Genomic DNA, 13,137 nt, shown 5'->3' with positions numbered 1-13,137 from the left:
TAAAATAATAAAAAGAGAAAATACAAGTGGTAGAATTTGGTATGTGTTAGAATACACAAGGCTAACTGATAAACTTAACTCTGGGAACAAAGAAAAGAAATAAACAAACAAAAAAACCCAAAACAACTTGCAAATGACTATTCAAGACACAACAATTAATCTCTATTCACTGGGAACAACAAAGGAGAATCAGGAAGAGGAAAAATGAGGAAGGCTTGACAAATTGTCTCCATGTTTAATTAATTTACCTCCTTGAGCTTGGGTAGCATGTGTTATTATTGTTGATTGCTGTCAAGTGGAGCACAACTCATAGCGACTCTATGAACAAAAGACCTGAAACCTTTCTATAACTGTTGTTGTTTCTCCAAGTTCATAGAGTTTCCAAAGGCATGTTTTTTTTTAGAAAGTGGATGCCACTCCTGCTTCCAAATATAGCATAGTTCCTAGTAAATTTCACTGCAAATTCCAAAGCAATGCCTTTCTGATAGTTCAACCCATCAGCAGCTGCTCAGGAGAAAGATGACCAGTCTTTCCCACGGGATTTACAGTCTCCAAAATCCCACGGGAGAGTCACCTCTGTGTTGTTGTAATGAGTTGTCTTAAAACCCCAAAAACTAGATGATCCTTGGCTCACATTTTTTAACATATTGACCAAAGATTCTATAGCAAAATCCTGATGTAAAATAAGGAAAATGTAGAACAGAGTTTCTAATTCTCATGTAGTCTTTCTGGAGCCAAGGATGACGAGGATGGTACAGGATAGGACAAGATTCAGATTTGTTGTTCATAGGGTTGTTGAGTTGTGCTTGTCTCAATGGTACCTAGCAATAATGGTATTGTCCTTTTAAAAGACGATTTCATGGGGAATTTTTAAAAATTTTTTAGGATTTAAAAGTTTTTAAAATATCCCATGGAACTGTCAGGTTTATGGTTTCAAGAGTTCATTTAACATCCATGGCTCCATCATCTTCTCTGACACACTTAAACCCATTGCTGCAGTTATTGTGTCTGCACTCATCTCATCAAGGGTCTTCTTCACTTTTTTTTTAATTTTGGGGGGATTTTTAAAATTAATTTTAAAGGAAGTTTACAGAGACTTTGGATTTACATTCATTCATTGTTGCACACTTTCCTCCCTGCCCACTCCTCCACCTTCCCACCCCAGTTTGCTTTTCTCTTTGAAAAGGAAAAAAAAAATTCTTTCATTGTTATACAATCACACCCCTGCCCCCAGTTCTACTCCAGTATACAGCTTTCGTTCTGGACTCCTGTTCATGACAATAATACTTAATCATATATCCCTTTAAAATCGTTCTCTCCCTCATCTGTCTCAATGCAGTATACATTATTTGTCCCCTCTTTTCTTGGTTTCCCCGCAACCCAGATGTCAGTCCTGCTTTACAACAGTGGCATTATGCAGTACTAGTCCTTTTGTGACTGAGATATTTCTCTCAGCATAACATACTCCAGAATCACACATTTTAGATAATAATTCATGAGTTCCTTGTTTTTCAAAGCATCGTAGTATTCCAAAGCTTCTCTATCCATTCATTTCTTGATGGGCAATTGGGTTGTTTCCCGATCTTTGCTATTGTGAACAAAGCCACAATAAATGCGGGTGTGCTGGGTGGCAGTTCTAGTGTCTCTAGTGCATATTTCAAGAATTGGAATTGCTGAGTCAAATGGTATTTTTATTTCCAACTTTTTGAGAAAGTTTCAGTTTCTCCACAGCCTTGCCAGGATTTGTTGTTTGCTGTTCTGCTAAATTTTGCTATTCTTATTGCAGTGAGATATTATCTCATATTTGTTTTTATTTGAATCTCTCTTAGAGCTAGGGATTTTGTACATTTCTTCATGTGTTTGTTTGCCATCTGAATGTGTTTTTTGGTGAAGTGTCTGTTCATATCCTGTGCCCATTTTTCAATTCGATTGTTTACGTTTATCTTGTTGTGGTGCTCAAGTATTTTATAAATTCTAGATATAAGTTCCTTATCATACATGTCATTACCAATTTTTTTTTCCCAGTCTGTGGCTTCCCTTTTTACCCTTTTGGAGAAGTTTTTGGATGTGCTTTGTGATTTTATTCTTAGAAGATCCCATTCATCTATTTTATCCTCTCCTGATTGTAAGTTTTTCAGAATGCTTGGAAGACTGTTCATGCTGTGGATGAACAGGGCTTCTTGAGTTCTTCCAAGCTTTATTTTAATGAAGTTTATAGTCCTTGTTTTTAGTCCTAGGTCCTTGATCCACTTTGAGTTGGTTTTCATGTATGATGTGAGATGTGGATCTTGTTTGAGTTTTCTACAGAAAGTTTTCCAATTTTGCCAACATCATCTATAGTTAGGGGAAATATATAATACAGCTACTTTACTCTTTATGTCACAATGCCCCCATTTTAGATAGCCAATTTATAATTTGCCCCAGTCTTATCAAACCAATACTCTGAAGAATCAAGCCTGTGTTTTTTTTTCCAAAGAATATTTCATTACAGTTGAATCTGCATCTATAAACAAGGGTCCAATCCAGAGCAAATCATCAGGTAATAACAATCAACACTAGCTCTCAGAAAGAAACATCTTCTCTTCATCTGATTGGATTCTGGTCAAAATATCCTCAGTTGTATCCAAGTCTAAATGGGCATCAGCCACAAACTCAGGAGTCCACAAATCTTCTTTGTTTAAGACAGGCTGGTCCTCTCAGTCAACTTTAGCCCCACATGGACCAAGTCAGCAGATCAGAGATCCCAAGGATTCCCTGCTCCACAAACCAGTAGTAACCCCTCTTCATTGATCCATTCATCAAGCAAGGTGGACAGTGCTGAAGGAACAAGTCCAAACTCGGCCTGTCTCCCACTTCCATTCATCAAGTGGATCCAGGTGGTCACCATGAGTTAAGCATACTTGCCAGTGTCCTTTAACTTTAAAAGTACTGGAAGTGGAGTTCCGATGCTTTCTTCTTCCTCTCATAAAGTAGACCCAGGTGGTCACCACAAGTTAAGCATACTCATTAGCTTTCTCTTGCCTCAGTTTTATTGCAAGGCTCTCTTTTCCTGCTTGTCTGTTTTCGAAGATAACACTCCTCAGAGTACTACGTGTAGCTTAATCTTCCTTAAGCTTTACACTCTACACCAAATGTTACTACTATAAACATTCTTTTAGGGCAAATTATTTCCCCTTTTTGAATACTCAATTACTATCCAAATGACATACATTTTCCCTCTAACAAAATGTGTCCCAATCAACAAAAACTTAATAATCTTTTCAATATATCTTAGCATTACATTAACAAAAATCTTAATCATTTTTTCAGTATGTCTTAACATTATTTTTTCCAATAAATCTTAGCATTGAATCAGTGAAAACTTCTTCATTTTAATAATATAGTTCAACATAACATTCTGACATGAAAAGAGGGGAAAACATCATACATTGACTTTTAAAGAAATTCTTAGATTTACCTTCATCTTCACTCATTTTTGTTTTTATTCTTTTATATTTGTTTGCTTACAACATTGTGTTTAACAATACTCCTCATTTACATTGCTCTTCACGCTATATTCACATTGTGCTTCAATGTGACCTTCAATTGGACCTTGCCCATCATTACCCTGTCTTTTCAGGTCCCCACCGGATCCTTCCCATTCCCTTCACCCCTCCCTCCACCAATCAAATTGTGCAACCCTGTGGCTTCACCCCTGACCATCCTCACTCCTCTATCCACATATCTGTTTTACTAGTTATCCTTCTATTTTTAGAATAATGGTCTTATCATCCAGTGTCTGTCCTTATGGGACTGAGTTAGTTCACTCAGCATAATGCTCTCCAGTTTCTCCCAAGTTATGTAATATTTTTAAAATTGTTGCTCCTGAGTGCTTCATAGTATTCCATTATGTAAGTGAACCACAATTTCTCAATCCATTCAGTTGTGGTTGGAGATTTGGGCTGTTTCCATGTTCTTGCAATGGTGAATAATGCTGCTATGAACATTAGTGTGCAAATTTCCATTTGTGTCTGAGTTCTAATTTCCTGCTCAAGAGTATCCAAAAATGACTGGAACTCATTGACAGAGAACTACCAGAAATACAAGCAGGGTTTAAAGAGGTCAAGGCATTAGAAGTATTATTGCCAATGTCAGATGGATCTTGGCAGAAAGCAGAGAGTATCAGAAGAATGTCTGTATTTCATTGACCACACAAAGGAATTTGACTATATAGACCACAACAAATTGTGAGTAACCTTGAGGAGAATAGGAATACCAGAACATTTGATTGTGCTTTTGTGAAACCTATACTCAAACCACAAAGCAGTTAGTCCTCAGAACAGAGCAAGGAACATTATATGGGTCAAAATAAGGAAAGGAACGTGTCCTGTTGCCCATACCTTTTCAATCCATAAGCAGAACAGATCATTCGAGAGGCTGGGCTGTAAGAGGAAGAATGTGGCATCAGGATTGGAGGCAGACTCATCAACAGCCTACTTTATGAAGATGACACAACTTTGTTTGCTGAAACTGAAGAGGACCTGAAACACTTGATGCAGAATGTCAAGGACTGTAGTCCTCAATATGGATTGAAGCTCAACATCAAGAAGACAAAGATTCTCACCACCGGGCCAATTGGCAGCACCATGATAGGTGGAGAAGAGATTGATGTTTTTAACAATTACAGCTTGCTTGGCTCCACAATCAACATTCTTGGCACCAGCAGTCAGGAAATAAAAAAATGAATTGCATTGGGAAAACCACTGTCAGGAACCTCTCCCGAGTACTGAGGAGCAACAATGTCAGTCTAGACACTAAGGTGTGCCTGATCCAGGCCATGACCTTCACAATTATTTGCTATGCATCAGAGAGCTGGAGTTTTTTCAGTTTGGGCTTTATTCCCAGGTCTCTGACCCATCTTGAGTTGATTTTTTGTGTATGGTGTGAGATGTGGGTCCTCTTCCAGCTTTCTGCAGGTAATTGTCCAGTTTTTGTCAGCATTGTTTGTTGAAGATGTTGTCATTTTTCCATTTGATAGGATTTTGGCCATAGACAGAGAGGTCCAATTCTGCATTGTTCATTCTGTTCTATTGGTCTATGTGCCTGTCATAGTAGCACTACCATGCCGTTACTACCGCTGTGTTATGAGGTCAGGAAGTGCTATGCCTCACACTTCTTTTTTGTTTTTCATAAGTGCTCGCTTATTAGGAGTCTCTTTCCTCTCCAAATAAACTTAACAATTTCCTTTTCAGCCTCCTTGAGAAATGAATTTGGTGTGTCTACTGGGATTGTGTTGAATATGTAGATTGCTTTTGGTAGTACTGTCACTTTCACAATAGTGAGTCTTCCTATCCATGAACAGGGAACATTTTTCCATTTATTTAGTCTTTTACTGTGTCTCACAGAAATGTTCTGTAGGGGGGTTTTTTGTACAGGTCTTCTATGTCTCTAGTGAGATTCATACCCAAGTATCTCAATTTATGAATGGCTATTGTAAATGATATTGCTTTCTTGGTTTCCTTCTCTGAGTTCTCTTTGTCACTGAAGGGGAATCCCACTGATTATTGGATACTGATCTTGTATCCTACCACCATACTAAACTGGCCCACTAGCTCTAAAAGTTTTTATTGAGTCTTTGGGGTTTTCTGTGTACATTACCATATGATCTGCATATAGTGACAGCTTAACTAACCTTCCCTTTGATGATCTGGATGCCTTTTATTTTCTTCTAATATGATATTGAATAGAAGTGGGAACAGTGGGCATCCTTCTCTGGTCCTTGTTTCCAAAGAAAATAATTTTAGTCTTTCTTCATTAGTAATGATATTGGCTTTTAGTTTTGCATATGGCTCTTGGTCTTTTCACTATGCTGAAGGTCTTAATCAGAAAGGGGTGTTGGGTTTTGTCAAATGCCCTTTCTGCATTAATTTCAAGCTTCATATGGTTCTTGTTATTTACTTTGTTAACGTTGTGAATTACATTGATTTTTTTCCCTTCTGTTGAACTATCCTTCCATACCTGTTATGGATCTCTCTTGGTCATGATAAATTATTTTCTTTATGTGCTTTTGGATTCTATTGGTTAGGATTCTGTTAAGGATTTTTTGTGTCTGTGTTCATGAAAGAAGTTGATCTATAGTTTTCTTTTTTGCCTAATTTTGTTATTAGTCTTATGCTTGCTTCCCAGAATGTCTCTGAAAGTTTTCCTTTTTTTCTATTTTATTAAATAAGTTAAGAAAAATTGCTACTAAATCTCTGGATATTTGGTAATATTCAGCTATGAAGCCATCTGGTCCAGGATTTTTTTTTATATCTTCATACATTTTTTTTCTTGGGCCAAAGGGCAGATTCTCAACCTAAAAGTAACCTTTTAGGTTTTCTCCCCCTCTTTGTAGGAAGAAATAATAACCATTTTAGTTGTGCATCTTCCCAAACCCCACAAAACCAAACCATGGGTCTATGAGTCTGAAACAATGAATCCCACTCTTTCTGACACCAAATGTCTAAAAAGGAGGAAATGGGACATGGGAATATAAGACCATGAGTCCCTCTACCACCAAGGTCTCACTGTCAACAAAGTCTTGCTCCAGTCTACCTCAAGTCTTGCTGCCACAAGTCTTGCTTGCCTCAAGTCTTGCTGCTCAGTGTGGGAATCACTCTTTCTTATCCTATCTGTGGAGGATTTGCAAGTCTCTATGTCAGCAGTTACGGTAGCTGGAGACCTGAGGGGGCTAAATGTAATGGCTTAAGAAAAACCAACTTTAAGGCTAACATCACACTGACAAAGAAAAAGATGAATGGACCCTTACCCATGTCCTAAACATGCCTCTGGAAATGCCATGAACTTTGATAAATGATAATAACAATAGAAAGGCTTCAGGACTTTTGTTCATAGGGTCACTAAGAGTCGTGCTCGACTCAATGGCAATCAATGACAACAGGTCCTTGGGAGAGAATTTAGTCTAGTTTTCCCATTGGCTGATAGAGAGTTCTGTGAAACATGTAAGAGTTGAGACAAAAATATGAATAAAAGTTTACTTTTATTTTTAAAAAGTTGAGGAACAATACAAGAGAATAAAGGAAGAAAGGACCAAATTAACTTAGTTCTGGTGCCAAAGGACTACTCAACACTTGTGTGAACAGAGCAAGCTCCAGACATTGTCTACTTTGGCCATTTTCTATATCATTTTCTGTATAGTCTGCAGTGACCTCAAATCCAACATACAAGGCTCTCCTCCCCTACTACTCATCAGGGGTAATTAAGTCTACACAAGCCAGTGTCCCTGACTAAGATACAACTAGAACTGTTGAGGTTGAAATGGTCCAACTTGAAATTCAAAACCATTTTCCAACATATCTTCTCCATCTGAATTTTATTTCCTGACATAATGAAACATAATTAAAACTACAATAAAGTAATAACTTGCTTCATTTATCAAGTCACTGGAAATAACTTCCTTCCCATCCCTACTCTGCACAGATGCTGTTTTTGTCAAACATCACTCCCATCAAACTGACTTTTTAAATCAATCTAGCCACACAATCACTGGAGCTTTTTTTTCTTTCCACACCTGCTAAATTAAACCAGAGTATAAATTATCTGTGTCTGAAAACATGCACAACTCTCGTGTCTTTATCCCTCTATTCTCCAACTCACAGCCTGAGAGGATAGGTAGTGGGTGGAGTGTGCAAGCAAGTGGTAGTTCCTCACCCATTTAGTCAGCAAGAGGAAAAGGGTTACTTTTCTTTCACCTTCCCACAGCCATTGATAGTGACGCTCCACACCCACCTTTAGTCATGGGCTCAGATATTCTAGCCCTATTCTGTGACTTCGAATAATTCTATTTTTTTGTTAGTTTATTTTTAACTTTTTATTTTGTTCTGGTTTACTTACAAATGCTGTATACATTGTTTTTCACATGGCATCTTTCCCATTTTCTTAACCGACCCTTTCCTCTACTTTATAAAATTGTGCAATACTATGATCCCATCCTCACCCCTGTGCTCCCCCTTGTCCTCACCCCTGGGCTCCCTCCTCCTCCCACCTTAGATCCTCATACACATTTTACTAGTTATCTATTTCTACAATAATGGTTTTATACAGTAATTTTCCTTATAGGACCGAGTTGGTTGACTTAGCATAATGCTCTCCAGTCCCTCTCAAGTTAGGCAGTATTTTACAAAACCATTGCTCCTGCGTGCTACGTAGTATTCCATCATGTGATTGTACCAAAATTTTTCAGTCCATTCCATGTGGTTGTACATTTGGGCTGTTTCCACGTTCTTGTGATGGTGAAAACGCTGTTATGAACATTGGTGTACAAGTCTCTATTTGTGCCTCAGTTCTCATTTACTCAATCTATAAAATGGAGATGTTAAGAGCACCAAACTCACATGGGTTTTGTGAAGTAGTTTTTGTTGGGGAATTAGAACAAATTCTGTCCCTCTGTGCTGTCGGGTTGACTATAACTCATAGTGACTCTATGAACAACAACAGATCAGAATCTTGCCTTATCCCCCAGTCAAAGATGAAAGAATACTCCCTGCCCTTTGCCCATAAATAGAATATTGTGAACACCATCGGGTTAGAGATTATGGTGGGTTTTTTTTTTCTTCACTACTATGGAGAGTTGTCTGGAATTCCTTTTGCAACGTCTTAAAAAATAATGTGGGACACTTGTCTTGGATTCTAGCCTTAACAAGCTAGAAGGGCAAGGAGTAGATATACTTTTGGGTCATTAATTTTTTTTATCTTGCCCTTTCTGGTTGCTTCTAAAGATACAAAATCTGTATTTCATGTAATGACTTAATCACTGGGTTTATAATTTGTTGACTGTTTAAGGTTGTGACAGCAGTACTTCTATATTAGAAATGTTTTATCAGTGTCATGTACAAAGAACATAATAAATAATTTTATTTCGTGATTCTAAAAAAAAAAAAGAATCCTGCCATCTTTCCTTATCCTGCACCATCCTCAAATTTTCTGACATGCTTAAGCCCATTGTTATTGTCTCTGTTGGTGAAGAGTAGAAATATTCCATGGACTGCCAAAAGAACTAACAAATCTGTCTTGGAGGAAGTACAGGCAGGGTGCTCCTTAGTGGCAAGGATGGTGAAACTTCAGCTGACATACTTTGGGCTTGTTGTCAAGAGCTCTCAGTCCTTGGTAAATAAAGACATGTTGATAGAGTGTCAAAAAAAAACGTGAACAACTTCTTTTGTCATTTGGGAAAGCTCTGGTGGCATAGTCCTTACCATTTTGTCATTTCCTCAAAGTGCTCCTTTGTCTTTGTCCTAACTTACAACTCTCAGTGCAATATTCTTCCTGCACAAGGATAAAGACTTCTGTCTTTTCAACTTCCAAACCTTGTTACACAAGATTGTGTGCAAAGAATTCTCTGTTACAGAATTCTTTAAGGAAAGCCCAATAGTTAATTGTCGTGGATTGAACTATCTTCCTCCAAAGATATATTGAAATCCTAAAAATACATGCAAGACCCTGAAACTGTGAGAGTGAACCAGTTTGGAAATAGGGTCTTTCTTTCTTTAATGTGATAATAGCTCTGGCGGCCTTGTGCCCAGAAGCCACACTGCAATCCTGAAGGGACTGGGTTCGAGTCCACCAGCTGCTCTGCGGGAAAAGGATGGACAATCTCCTCCTGTGTGATTAACTGCCTCTGAAAACCCACTGGAGGGTCAGCTATGAGTCAGTTCTGGCTCTATGATAAACAACAACAACAATATCAGAGTAGGGTGAATCTTAAACATAGTCTCTCCTGAGTGGGATTTTATTAAAAGAACATAGGAAAAGACAGAAACACTACGGGAAAAGAGATCTTGTGAGGATCCGTCCACAAAACAAAGAACACCAAAAATGCCTACAGAAACTGAGAGAGACAAGGATCTTCTCCAGAGCTGATAGAAAGCACAGCTCTGCCAATGCCCTGAGTTAAGACTGCAATTTGTCTTGCAGGAAGTGTAAACAGAGTCCTACTTAGAGGCAAAGAAGCTGAAATTCATCTTACATACTTTATGTATATTATCAGGTGGTGCTAGTCCTTGAAAGACTTCATGCTTGGAGAATTAGAGGATCAGCTAAAAAAGAGGAAGCATTTCATTGATATGGATTGACACAATGACTACAACAATGGGCTTGAACATGACAGAGAGGGTGAGGATAGCACAAGACAGTACAAGGTTGTTCATAGGGGCACTTCTGAGTTGTGGTCAATGTAATGGCGCCTAGCAAGTCTCCAGACTGTGAGTTAATGTTTCCTTAAAGCTCCTTAGTGCCAAATGCTTGTGGTGTTTCTGTTATGGAAGCACTTGGAAATGAAGACATTGCTCCTCCGAGCCATCTCCAACTCATCCAATCACCTGTTACCTGCTTCAACCTGTGGCACCCTAATCTCACCTTCAGTCCCTCAACAAAAAGAGCAGTTGCTATACTAAGGTGTATAGAGAAATTTTTGCATTTGTATTCAATAGTGGTGGGACAGTGTTTGGTGGAACTCCCTGATTAAAACAAGCTGGGAAGCAGGAATGGCATCGACTTCCTAAATAGCTTGCCTCTGGAAACCCTATGAACTTGGAGAAATTATTAAAGTTATCCAATTGTTCAGGTCTTTCGTTCATAGGGTTGCTATGAGTCGTCTACAACTCGATGGCACTTAACAACAAAACATATTCAATAGTCTCTTAGCTTCCTTTTTAGTCCCTTAGCTATCAAGGTAATTCTGGCTTACAATGACCCTGTAGGACAGAAAAGAACTGCTCCACAGGGTTCCTAAACAGTAATATTTATGGGAGGGAGCCCTGGTGGCTTAGTGATAAGGAATTTCACTACCAAACGGAAGTGATGGTTCCAGTGTGCCTGAGAAAAATAAGCAATCTTCTCCTGTGCAATTTAGTCTCTGAAAACCCACTGGATGGCCAGATATGAGGCAGACCCTACTGACAGCATATAACAGTAATAGCAACAATATTTGTGGAAACAGATTGACTCCTCTTCCTCCTGCAGAGTTTTTCACTTGAAACCCAATGCTTAATACTCTGGCATTTATTTATAGTTTGAGTTATTTTATTACATCACATATTTAGCTTACATATTGTTGTTACACACCGTAGAGTGGGAACCGACCCATAGCTGACTCTCCAGTAGTATCTTAGAGGCAGTTAATCACATGAGAGGAGATTCTTAGTCTTTCTCCCTTAGTGCAACTGGTGGATTCAAACTGTGTGACTTTAGGTTGGCAGCACAGCTCCTTACATCTAGGCCACCAAAGCTCTCTAATATTTGCTATGTAAAAATCTTCTGAAATAGCAACCTTTTTCTACTTGTCTTCCTCCTTCACACTCTTAGGTTTCATCCTCAAGTTTCTTAAAGTTTCAAAGAGCCTGAAAGCAAGTAATTTTGTTTATCCACATTCTGATCAACTAAAGAAATAGAAGGAAAGAGGAAATCCAAAACCCTCTAAAATCCTGTCCTGCATTATGCTGAGTGAAATATGTAAGTCACAAAAGGACAAATGCTGCATAATGCCACTGGTTTTTGGTGGGTTTTATCCTTTTCCCCCTCTTTTTTTAGAATTAAAATTTTAATGAAAGTTTATAGAGACTTTGGATTTTCATTCATTGATGCACATTTTCCTCCCTGCTCACCCCTCCCCCCAGTTGTTTTTTCTCTTTGAAAAGTAAAAAAAAAAAAAGAAAAGAAAAAGAAAACTTTCATTATTATACAATCTCCCTGCTTTCCCCTCCCAAGTCCACTCCATCATGCAGCGCTAATTCTGGACATTTGTCATGAAAATAATGCTAAAACATATATTCCTTTCAAACAGTTCTCTCCCTCATCTGTTTCAATGCAAGTATACATTACTTATCCCCTCTTTTCTTAGTTTCCCCTAGCCCCCAGGTAATTTGTGCTTTACAACAGTGGCATTATGCAGTATTTGCCCCTTTGTGACAGATATTTCACTCAGCATGATGTCTTCCAGGGTCACCCATTTTGTATGATATTTCACCAGTTCCTTGTTTTTCAATGTAACATAGTATTCCATTGTGTGAATATACTACAGCTTCACTAGCCATTTGTTTGTTGATGGGTACTTGGGTTGTTTCCAACTCTTTGCTATTGTAAATATGTGCTTGGGTGGCAGTTCTGCTTTCTTTAGGGTATATTTGCAGTAGTGGAATTATTGGTTCAAATGGTATTTCTCTTTCCAACTTTTTGAGAAAACACCATACTGTGTTTCATAGTGGTTGCATCCTTTTACACTCTCACAAACAATGAATAAAGGGTCCCAGTTTCTCCATAACATTGTCAGAATTTATTGCTTGCTGTTCTGTTAAATTTTGCTAATCTTACTAGGGTGAGATGATAGCTCATAGTTGTTTTGATTTGCATCTCTCTTAGAGCTAGGGACTTTGAACATTTCTTCATGTGTGTGTTCACCATCTGGATGTGTTCTTTAGTGAGGTGTCTGTTCATATCCTGTGCCCATTCTGCAACTGGGTTGTTTGTCTTATTCTGGTGCTCAAGTATTCTATAAATTCTAGATATAAGTCAATATACCTGACATGTCATTATCAAATATTTTTCCCAGTCTGTGGTTTTCCTTTTTATCCTGTTGGAAAAGGTTTTGGATGTGCATAGGGATTTGATTCTTAGAAGATCCCATTTAGGTTGGGGAGAGACTGAGTAAGATAGGTTGAATAATGTATACTGCACTGAAATAGAGGAGGGAGAAAACTGTTCAAAAGAGATATGTGATTAGGTATTTCTGTCATGGCAGGAGTCTAGAGCGATGCTACATGGTGAAGTGGACCTGGGGGAGGGTTTGTAAAACAATCAAAGAGGCTTTTCTTTTACTTTTCCAAGAGGGTAGTGTTCAGGGGGCGGGGAGCCTTGCGAGGGGACAAATCTACAACAACGAATGAATGGAAATGCAAAGCCTCTGTAAATTTTCACTGAAATTAATAACAAATTTAAATTAAAAAAATAGAATTAAGTTAGAGTAAGGATGGCAATGGATTTATAACTGCTTAAGCTAATAACACTATATCGTGGCATGGAGGAGGAATAGTGGAAATGTATCCACATTTACAACATTCCTCTTACCAAAACCATTTATGGAAAATAGGTACTACATTGGAACAT

General features: G+C 38.2%; 1 pseudogene; it reads left to right on the top strand.

Annotated features, from left to right (window-relative positions):
* The first annotated feature begins 10,213 nt into the window (after positions 1-10,213).
* The window catches only part of LOC102856591, a 31,174-nt pseudogene continuing 28,250 nt past the window's right edge, over positions 10,214-13,137 (top strand).

This window comes from Elephantulus edwardii, unplaced genomic scaffold (genome assembly GCF_000299155.1).
Source record: "Elephantulus edwardii isolate Elephantulus edwardi_28Jun2011 unplaced genomic scaffold, EleEdw1.0 scaffold00060, whole genome shotgun sequence".
NCBI classification, from domain to species: domain Eukaryota; kingdom Metazoa; phylum Chordata; class Mammalia; order Macroscelidea; family Macroscelididae; genus Elephantulus; species Elephantulus edwardii.
The sequence above is the reverse complement of the archived record's forward strand: the minus strand, read 5'-3'. Positions and strand labels throughout refer to the sequence as shown.